Source organism: Bidens hawaiensis, unplaced genomic scaffold (genome assembly GCF_021521415.1).
Source record: "Bidens hawaiensis isolate Kalapana, Puna unplaced genomic scaffold, B.hawaiensis_p1.1 tig00019700_1, whole genome shotgun sequence".
NCBI classification, from domain to species: domain Eukaryota; kingdom Viridiplantae; phylum Streptophyta; class Magnoliopsida; order Asterales; family Asteraceae; genus Bidens; species Bidens hawaiensis.
The window spans coordinates 314,745-325,731 of NW_027492995.1; the positions used below are offsets into that span (position 1 = coordinate 314,745).

Genomic DNA, 10,987 nt, shown 5'->3' on the forward strand with positions numbered 1-10,987 from the left:
CTCCTTTTGTTCGATATGCAACCCTCGTCTCACTGCTCGAACACAAACCCGGTTGTTCTTGGTCTGCTCCTCCTGCGATCTTGAGGTTAACTAATCCTTGCTCTGATGCCAATTAGTGGCCCAGATCGAATTAAACACGAGAATATATTTGGCACAACTCACCAATTTTATTAATCAAGAAAATAACTCAAAATTTGATCAATTCTCTCTTAACCCTTACATGAATTCTTTGGGTTTATATAGAGGCTCGATTACAGCTTGAGTAAAACACAAACTCCTATTTATCTATTAAATAAAATTCCTCTCTATCTAATAAATAAAATAGATAATTATCTCTAACTGCAATAATTAAATAAATAATGAGATCAATCCATTGGCTCGAACCGGCCCCACCTTCCCGACCCATAACTCGGTTCGGGAATTAACTCCAACAACGTCTACCAGATACTTCTGTAATAAAAGGGTATCGTACTGTATCAGTTGATATTAAATCTTCTTAAAGATACCCAAGTCAGGGGTCTGTTAAAAGAAGCTGGAGTTAGTGCAACCGGGGTGAGAACCGAGGTAAAAAATCTTAGATCAGGTATGCATGTGAAGGTACTAGAAAGTGCAACCCCGGTGAAAAATGATGTAAAAACTCAGAGAGGTAAACAAGTGATGAAGGTGAAAGGTGAACCCCAAGTGAACAATGAGGTTGAAAGACTTAGAGATAAAGAAGTGAAGAAAGTGGAAGGTGCTTCTGGAAATGGAGATGCTAATTTCGAGGCTCTTAAAACCTACGGTCGTGATCTTGCTGAGCAAGTTGGAAAGTTTGATCCTGTAATTGGGAGAGATGAGGAAGTTAGGAGAGTGATTAGTGTTCTATCAAGAAGAACAAAGAACAACCCTGTTCTTATTGGAGAGCCCGGTGTAGGCAAGACTGCTGTTGTTGAGGGATTAGCACAGAGGATTCTAGCAGGTGATGTGCCAAATAATCTTAGTGATGTGCGTGTTGTGGCGTTAGATATGGGGGCGTTGGTTGCTGGAACCAGATACAGAGGTGATTTTGAGAAGAGGTTTATGACGGTTTTTGAAGAAGCGGAAGAATCGCAAGGGAATGTGATATTATTCATTGATGAGATGCATCTTGTTCTTGGAGCGGGTCGGTGCAGTGGGTCCATGGATGCGGCAAATCTTTTCAAGCCTATGCTGGCTAGGGGTCAGATTAGGTGCAATGGAGCAACCACTTTGGAAGAGTACACGACACATGTGGAGAAGGATGCAGCCTTTGAGAGACGTTTTCAAAAGGTTTTGGTGGCCGGACCGAGTGTTCCTGACACCATAAGCATTCTTAGAGGGTTGAAAGAGAGATATGATGGCCACCATGGTGTTCGGATTCTTGATTGCGCTCTTGTGGCTGCAGCTCAACTTTCAAGCCGTTACATAACTGGTATAACTTATTTCTTTAAAAAAAATATTTAGTAGTTGTTAAATGTAGGTATTAAATTATCAGGTTTTATTTACTTTTAGCCCACGGGTTTGAGTTAAGTTTCAAGTTTCTTATATATTGAGGGTTCCCGCTCTATTGTAATTACAAAATTTAGTCAAGATGCAGTCATTTACATAAACTTGTTGGAAATTATATGCAGCACGTTTCTTGCCGGATAAGGCTATTGACCTTATGGATAAAGCATGTGCAAATGTGAGGGTGCAATTAAATAGTCAGCATGTAGAAATTGATAATCTTGAAAGGAAGCAGATGCAGTTGGAGTTCATGCTTTAGAGAAAGAAGAAGATAAAGCAAGCAAAGCTCGCCTTGTTGAAGTGAGTTCATTAATTTGATAGCACGCATTGTTAAGAATTTTGGTTGATTTTACTTATAGTGTATAAACTAAAGTGTGGCCGTTTTTCAGGTGACAACAGAACTTGATGACTTGAAAGATAGACTTCTGACATTGATGTTGAAGTATAACAAGGAAAAAGAAAGCATCGATGAAATTCGAAGTTTGAAACAAAAACGGGAAGAACTGTTGGCGTCGTTGGAAGAAGTAAAGCGGATACGTCATTCCAAAAGAGTTGCAAATTTGAATTATGATGCAATCGAAGCAGTGGAGACTGATATAGTAAGAATTGAAAGTGAAGCAAGTGAAAATGTAATGGTGACAGAGACTGTGGGACCAGACCAGATTGCTGAGGTGGTGAGTAGGTGGACTGGTATACCAGTGACCAAGCTGGGACCAATGAGAAAAATAGGCTTATTGGTCTAGCCGATCGGTTGCATCAATGAGTTGTAGGCCAAGATCAAGCGGTTAGTGCTGTAGCCGAGGCGGTTTTGAGATCACGTGCACTACTAGAAAAGTGGGCTATTGCTACCAAAATTTTGCAACCGAAATTAACGGTTGCAAATTTTGCGGCTGTTTTGCGACCATAATGGAAAAGATCAAAAAATTACCGACCGAAGTCAGCACGGTTGCAAACCTACCCTCCAAACCATGGTTGCAAAGTAAATAAAAGATATATTAAAATTAAAATACCATTGACCTCATTTTATTTCACATCCCTCTTCTCTTCCTTCAATCTCTCCAATTCGATTTCAAATCTTAAGCCTCGTAAGCATAGGCTCAATCCTACCTATCTTCCGTCAATTGTTGCCCTATTAATGGTGTTTCCACTCGTCAATTTACTGTTTATCTTCACCTAAAAACCTAGGTCACTGGATTTCAACTCGTATTCACCAGTTTCGGAGCGTTAATTCGATCTTCTATGAGGTTCAACCGGCGTTTTGTACCTGATTGTTCCGACGGCGGTGATGCGGCAGCGTTTTCGAGGTCGAAGTTTGGACTTTGGTACAACAAGCAGGTTTGTTCTATTGTTCATTAGCTTTCAGTTTCTGTTGTATGATTTGATACATTCGTTTATGCTTGATTCGAAACCCTAGCTGTTATAATTGTAGATGCTTGTGAGAATTTATCAAATTAGGTTTAAAATAAGGCTGAGGTTTTCTAATTTCTATTAATTAATGTATTATAGATTGATTTAAGTAACTATATCTGTAGAAAGCTTAATTATTGACTTGAGTAAAGGTAATTGAAACGATGGAGATGCATTATTAGATAGATTTTAAATTTGATCATGAATAAAGTCATGGAATCTAAATACTTATTTGATTAGCTTACTGTTATTTCCCGTTGAGGACTCCTCTTATTTGATTCAATATATGCATACCACCTGTTCGATGAAATGCCTGTGTGAGTATTTGAGGTGTGTGAGTATTTGAGGTGGTTTTGGGATTATGATCTCCGTTAGTCTACATTTTGATAGTTAACACAACATAGGTTATTAAAATGTGTTTGGTAATGTGATCATATAACATGCTCTTCATGTATTAAACCTATTAACTCAGACTTTTTTAATTAAGAATGTTTACCTTTAACTGTATGCAGCCATGGAAGCAAGAACTAATATGGGGAGTTTGCTGAAAATTTTACCACCGGTAGATTTTTTTTGCGTATACGTTTCAAGGTTATTTTTCTAACTTAGATTGAAGTTGCTTTTATTCTTTTCGGTTTTATATTTTTAGTCATGTTTTTGTTTGTGATATTATAGTCATCGATGGAAGATTATATTCTTGGTGTAATCAACTCACCATCAATGGCATTATGAGGTAATTCAGTATCAATTTTTTTATGCTTCTATGTTTTTGAATAGTTTTTAAGTTTTTATATTTTTTTATAATTCAAGAATCTGAATATGAGCTGGGATCACTATGTGTCATGGATGGCATCTCTCGGTGGAGCAAAACTGGTTCTTCCTCTTACCAATTTTCCGTTCTGTAACGGATGAGTTTTAAAATTATTAGTGTAAAGGCAAAATATTCATATAAAGGGACTGACTCTTAAGATTTCTTTAAATCTAGAAAACGTGACATATGTATAAGTATGGCGTTGTTCGTATGGATAATCTAGTTGAAGATATGATGAGCTGGAAGAAGTTTTATATTAGTTTATATTAGTGGTCGCTTGCAAAAGCCCGCGTGTTTTCTCGTATAACTGTTGTAGCCAACTGTCTGTTACTAATGCTTTATTTTTTTTGTTTGTTTGTATTTCAGGTGCGTATAAATGTAGACAACAAAGATATAACAAATACTAATTTAATTAATTTGGGGGCTGCTTTATAGCTGCACTTTTTCTTTTGCCATCACAGTTCACTAAGGTGTTCCTTTCTCTCTCGTTAATAAATTTAGCTGACATAATAAACTCATATTTTAATTATATATTATTGTTAGGTATGTAAATGAACCGAACGTTCAATGAACCTTTCAGTGGAAAGTTTATTTATTTAATAAGCAAACAGACATGAACAAATTTTTTTGTTCATTTTTTTAAACAAACGAACATGAAAACATGTATAGTTTGTTTGTTCGGTTAAACTTAATCGAGCAAACATGCTATGTTTTTTTCATCTAGTTCATTTGCTTTCCTAATTATTATTTCGTATGTAGAGAGAACTTTATGCAAAAATATGTAGCCACTCGTATATGGGCGATTTGCGCATGCTTTTTGCATAAGATATAAATAAGGTGCGGATCAGGATGTTTTTCTGTTCTCACTTTTTCTGCAACTAATAATTAATGTCACTGGGTTTATTTGGTTATTTGGGTAATGCTCTGTTTTTGAAGTGTAAGAATTTAAGAGGGCCTGCAATTAAAAGGTGTAAAAATGTGAAGAGTTATTCGGGTGGTTCGATAAGTGAGGTGATTGAAATATTCAAGGGATCAGCACGTGCTGGTTTGGGACGTGCACAACAACCAACTGGTTCGTGTTGAAATATTCAAGGGATCCGTTAACATCATTTCCCAAGATAGTCCATTGACCCTTTACAATCAAGATCATAATATATTTGGGGCTGATTTCTAGGCTTACTAATTGACAGCCTTTCCTTTCAATGTCATTCATTACATTTCCTTGTTTATCAAAATGTAGTAGGCTATTTATTCAGTGTATCATGTTCACGAAAAGATCATCAAATATACAAAGTTTATCAATTCCATTCCTTATCATTCTCTCTGATTATCATCATTAACACTATTATCATTGTTAACATGGTATCAGAGCAGTGTTCATGATCCAAAAACCCGGTTGTGCTCATCATCTACCGAAAATCTGAAACATGTCCGAAGAAGATACCAATAATCTGGCCATCCAGATTGCCAATCTCCTTAAAAATGGAGTTCAAAACCAAACCCAAATCCAGAATACCAAACCAAATCAGTCCGATAACCTTAAAATTAGCCTCAATCTCACAAGCCAAAACTATCCTCTATGGGCTCGAATGATACGAGTTGCCATAGGGGGAAAATCGAAAGTTCTCTTAAACCATCTCACCAAAGACCCACCGGAATCCACAGATGAAAAATATGAACAGTGGGAGCAGGATGATCTGATCGTGTTTTCATGGCTTATTCAAAATATTGAGCCGACCATTGCTAGTAACTTAACAGAGTTCCCGAAAGCAAAAACGTTGTGGGAAGCTCTTACGGTTACATATAGTAGCGGCAAGGATAAGCTTCAGACCTTCGATCTCCATGTCAAAGCAAATGGGTTGAAGCAAAATGGCATACCGTTAGAAGAATTCTGGATCGTGATGCATGGTATTTGGGGGGAGATTGAACGAAGAGATCCCAATCCAATGACGTGCCTCACCGACATTGCTGCGTATAACAAAATCAGGTCAGAATATAAATTGTTTCAGTTTCTCAACGCCCTTGATCGGAAATACGATCCCATGAAAAGGGAGATACTCCGGTGGGACCCCTTGCCGACAGCTGAAGCCGCCTACGCAACTGTCGGAAAGAAACAGCCCATCAGAATTCTGGGGGCGACACAACAAGAGGCGGCATTAGGGGTGAATCTGACCAGTGACTTCGATGGGGGTAGGGCTCGTTTCAAAGGGTCGCCGGTCAGACTAAAAAGTTAATCTGTCTTCATTCCGGGTTGACAAAAGCAAGCTTAAATGTGATCACTGTGGTATGAATAAACACATGAAAGAGCAGTGTTTCTGACTTGTAGGATACCCTGAGTGGTGGGCCGATGGTCACAAAAGGGGTAAGGGAGCCGCCACCATGGGTAGCCAAGAGACCACCAACAGTGGTAGTAGCAATAATCATCAGAAACTTACTGGAAACGAGGGCAGAGGGACTGGTTTCATGGCGGTCGTAGGAGGAGATGAAGAGGAGGAAGAAACTACTGTAACAGGTATAGGGTTTGAGGAATATCCCTCAAAACCCTCCTTTTCCTGTTACTCATCAGATCCTTTTTTACTTGAACAAATAAACAAATCTCAAAATAAAGAAGTAACAGAACAGCCCAGAACAGCCCCCTGATGTTTCTAAAGGAGAATTAAATACTCCCTTTACTAATGGGGAAGTTAACATGGCAGCTAGTGGTAAAAAAAGTTGACTCATGGATATTTGATTGCGGTGCCACGGATACAATGACCTGTGGGATTTCCGACATATGTACAAAGTCAAAACCTCGGAAATCTTGTATTCATACCGCAAATGGATAGATTATTCAAGTAAAAGGGGGAGGGACGATTAAAGTAACGCAAGACATGGAATTATCAAACTTTCTCTATGTTCCCTCCATATCTTATAAACTATTATCGATCAGTCATGTTACAAAAGAACTGAACTGTGTGGTTCTAATGCACCCTACATTTTGTATTTTACAGGACATCAGGACGGGGAAGATCATTGGGTGTGGTACTAAGCGCCAAGGGTTGTATTATGTGGATGAAGTAGTGACTCAACAAGGAACTGTGATGCTAGCTCATGGATCTGCAGATAGGGAGGCTTGGTTATGGCACCGAAGATTGGGACACCCATCCACCGGTTTTTTACATCATTTGTTTCCTAAGTTATTTCCTACGAATAAAGTCTTGAATTGTGAGACATGTTTTTTTGCCGAGAGTCATAGACATACTTTCAAATCGAATGATACTAAGGTTGACTTTCCTTTTTCATTAATACATTCGGATGTGTGGGGTCCAGCAAAAGTTGGGGGAGGGGGACAAAATTTCCGTTATTTTTTGCTATTTATTGACGATTTCACACGCATGACTTGGACTTACCTTTTGAGAAGTAAGTCCGAAGTATTTACAAAATTCACAAATTTTTGTGCCATGGTCAAAACCCAATTTAAAAGCAAACATACAAATTCTCAGATCTGATAATGGAGGAGAATATGTAAATAACCCCATGAAAGAGTTCTGTCAAAAGGGGGGAATAATTCATTAGACCTCCTGTGCTCATACACTCGAACAAAACGGGGTATCCGAAAGAAGAAAACCGTTTTCTATTAGAAATAACCCGTGCTCTCATGATTGAATCCCAAGTTCCAAATTATTTTTGGTCCGAGGCTCTTGTTACCGCAACCTACCTTGTGAACCGTCTCCCAACAAGAGCCCTTGGTTTGAAAAACCCACTCCAAGTTATGTCCAAATTCCATAAACTCCCATCTACACTTACCCTAGAACCTCGTGTCTTTGGATGTTCTGTTTTTGTTCATATACCAAAAACGGAACGTTCCAAAATTGACCCATGTGCTGAAAAATGTGTGTTTGTGGGCTATGGAATAAACCAACATGGTTACCGGTGCTACAGCCCGAGCAAACGTCACACGTTCACCACGATGAACTGTGATTTCCTTGAAACCGAATACTTCTACGACACCCAACACACTAGTGAGGGGGGAAAGGAGTACATTGACGCATTGAGTTGGTTGAAGTGGATGCCGTCATCAGAGGAAATTATTCACACGTCACTACCACAATCCACATGCCCAGGCAATGGTACCGCTAACAATGATCTCCCCAATCTAATGTCTAAGGTAAGTAATTCTCAAACTCAAGAGCCGAGTAGGAGTCTCCTACTGACTCTCATCTCTCCGATTCAAACATTAATTGTGAAACGCATGAAAATAGTGAACCTTCTGACTCATCTAACCATGAATCAGAACAACAGTCTTCACAGGTTGAACAAGAGAATCACACTGAAGAAGAGCCGGTTAGATATGAACTCCCGCCTAGAACTAACACGGGTGTACCTCCAAAAAGATACTCCCCTGAGAAAGAAGCTAGAGGCTCGAGATATCCGATGGCTAACATAGCAAAAGGGAACTTATCATTAGAGGCCCAGACCTTTACTACCTCTCTATAATCTGAAGAAATTCCAACTTCCATCGAACAAGCTTTAGAGTCAAAAAATTGGAGAGAGGCAATGAAAACTGAAATGGATGCATTAAGCAAGAATGACACATGGGAAAGATGTATTCTTCCCCATGGAAAGAAAACAGTGGGATGTCATTGGGTCTTTACTATAAAACACAAGCCGGATGGAACCATCGAAAGATACAAAGCCCGACTGGTTGCAAAGGGGTACACTCAGATGTACGGGATAGATTATTCCAAGACATTTTCTCCGGTAGCCAAGATTGACACAATCAGAGTTCTGTTCTCTATAGCTGCAAATAAAAATTGGCCTCTTCATCAGTTTGATGTGACAAATGCCTTCTTGCATGGAGAACTTGAGAAGGAAGTCTATATGAACCCCCCCCCCCCCCCCCCGGATTCATGGAAAGTTCTAATCCAAGAGAAGTGTGTCGTTTGAAGAAATCCTTATATGGATTGAAACAGTCTCCTCGAGCCTGGTTTGGCAGATTCACTTTAGCCATGAAAAAATATGGCTTCAAACAAAGTAACTCTGACCATACTCTATTCCTTAAACGGAAGGGTAAACTCGTTACGTGCTTAATTATTTATGTTGACGATATGATAATCACAGGTAATGATGAGGAAGAGATAAAGAGGTTGAGAACTAGTCTGTTTAAAGAATTCGAAATGAAAGATCTTGGAAGACTCAAATACTTCCTTGGAATTGAAGTTCTGAGGTCTAAACAGGGAATTTTTATCTGCCAAAAGAAATATGTTCTTGATCTATTGGCTGAAACAGGGATGATTGATTGCAAACCTGTGGATACTCCTACGGTGGTGAACCAAAACTCTATATGGAAGAAGAGGCGGAGTTGGCCGACAAGGGAAGATATCAGCGGATAGTAGGAAAGCTAATATATCTTTCACATACCCGTCCAGACATCGTTTATGCAGTAGGAGTTGTAAGCCAATTCATGCATCAACCTCAAGTTTCCCACATGGAAGCTGCCTTAAGAATAATCGGATACCTTAAAGGGACACCCGGCCATGGAGTCCTATTCAAGGCAAATGGGCACTTAGAGACCCAAGTGTATACTGATGCGGATTGGGCGGGAGATAAAGGAAATCGGAGATCAACATCTAGTTATTTTACTCTTGTTGGTGGAAACCTTATTACCTGGAGAAGCAAGAAACAGAAAGTGGTAGCCCTCTCAAGTGCTGAAGCAGAATTTCGAGTGATAGCACGAGGCCTGACAGAAGCATTGTGGATACGAAAGCTCTTAAATGAAATTGGATACCCTCCAACTCAAAGTAGCAAAATTATGTGCGATAACAAGGCGGCTATTCAGATTTCAGAAAATCCAGTTCAACATGATCGCACAAAACATGTTGAGGTGGATCGACATTTTATCAAAGAGAAACTAGAGAACAAGATCATTGAGCTTCCATTTATCCGATCAGAAGATCAACTCGCAGATATATTAACAAAGGCGGTTAATGGGAAAATTTTTATGCGTTGTCTTGACAAGTTGAATATTGGAAATCCCACTACTCAACTTGAGGGGGAATGTTGAAATATTCAAGGGATCCGTCAACATCATTTCCCAAGATAGTCCATTGACCCTTTACAATCAAGATCATAATATATTTGGGGTTGATTTCTAGGCTTACTAATTGACAGCCTTTCCTTTCAACGTCATTTATTACATTTCCTTGTTTATCAAAATGTAGTAGGCTATTTATTCAGTGTATCATGTTCACGAAAAGATCATCAAATATACAAAGTTTATCAATTCCATTCCTTATCATTCTCTCTGATTATCATGATTAACACTATTATCATTGTTAACATCTCGTTCCTTTTTCTGGGACCAACTGGTGTTGGGAAAACCGAGCTTGCTAAGGCTCTTGCAGAGCAATTATTTGACGACGAGAAACTTATGATCAGGATTGATATGTCTGAATACATGCTGGAATACTCTGTGGCCCGACTAATTGGTGCTCCACCCGGGTATATTGGTTATTATCAAGGCGGTCAACTTACAGAAGCCGTTAGGAGAAAACCTTATAGTGTAATATTATTTGATGAAGTAGAGAAAGCTCATGAATTGGTTTTCAACATTTTACTTCAAATGTTGGATGATGGAAGATTGACTAATGGTCAAGGCCGTACCGTTGACTTCACTAACACAGTAATTGTCATGACTTCCAATCTTGGTGCTCAACATATGTTAAACGGGCTGTCAGGGAAGACCACAATGGCCAATGCTCGTGAAATGGTGATGCAGGAGGTGAAGAAGCGCTTTAAACCCGAGCTGTTGAACAGGCCTTGATCAGATAGTGATGTTCCATTCACCATCAAATGACCAGTTAAAAAAAGTGGCTAGACTTCAATTAAAAAATGTGGCTGCTCGTCTCGCTGATAGGGGCGTTGCTTTAGGTGTTACTGAATCAGCTTTAAATGTCATACTAAATGAGAGTTCTGATCCGGTAAGCATCAAAAAAATCTTGTTAATTATTATGATACATATTCATCTTACTGATTGAATTGGTTTGACATGCAGGCTTATGGGGCCCGCCCCATCAGGAAATGGCTGGAAATGAAGGTTGTGACTGTATTATCAAAGATGTTAATTGGAGAAGAGATTGATGAAAACTCAACAGTGTACATAGATGCAGGCATGAATGTTGAAGAATTGAGTTACGTTGTGGAGAAAAATGGTGAATCGGGTAATGTTGCAACCGAGCATACTCTGATATACTGATTCAAGTCCCTACCGCACGTGCTGTGAAGTAG

At 39.1% G+C, this 10,987-nt stretch overlaps 2 pseudogenes; both read left to right on the forward strand.

The window, feature by feature from the left end:
* The first annotated feature begins 359 nt into the window (after positions 1 to 359).
* Positions 360 to 10,987, forward strand: LOC143559117 (chaperone protein ClpB1-like; annotated as a pseudogene).
* Positions 3,425 to 4,603, forward strand: LOC143559140 (uncharacterized; annotated as a pseudogene).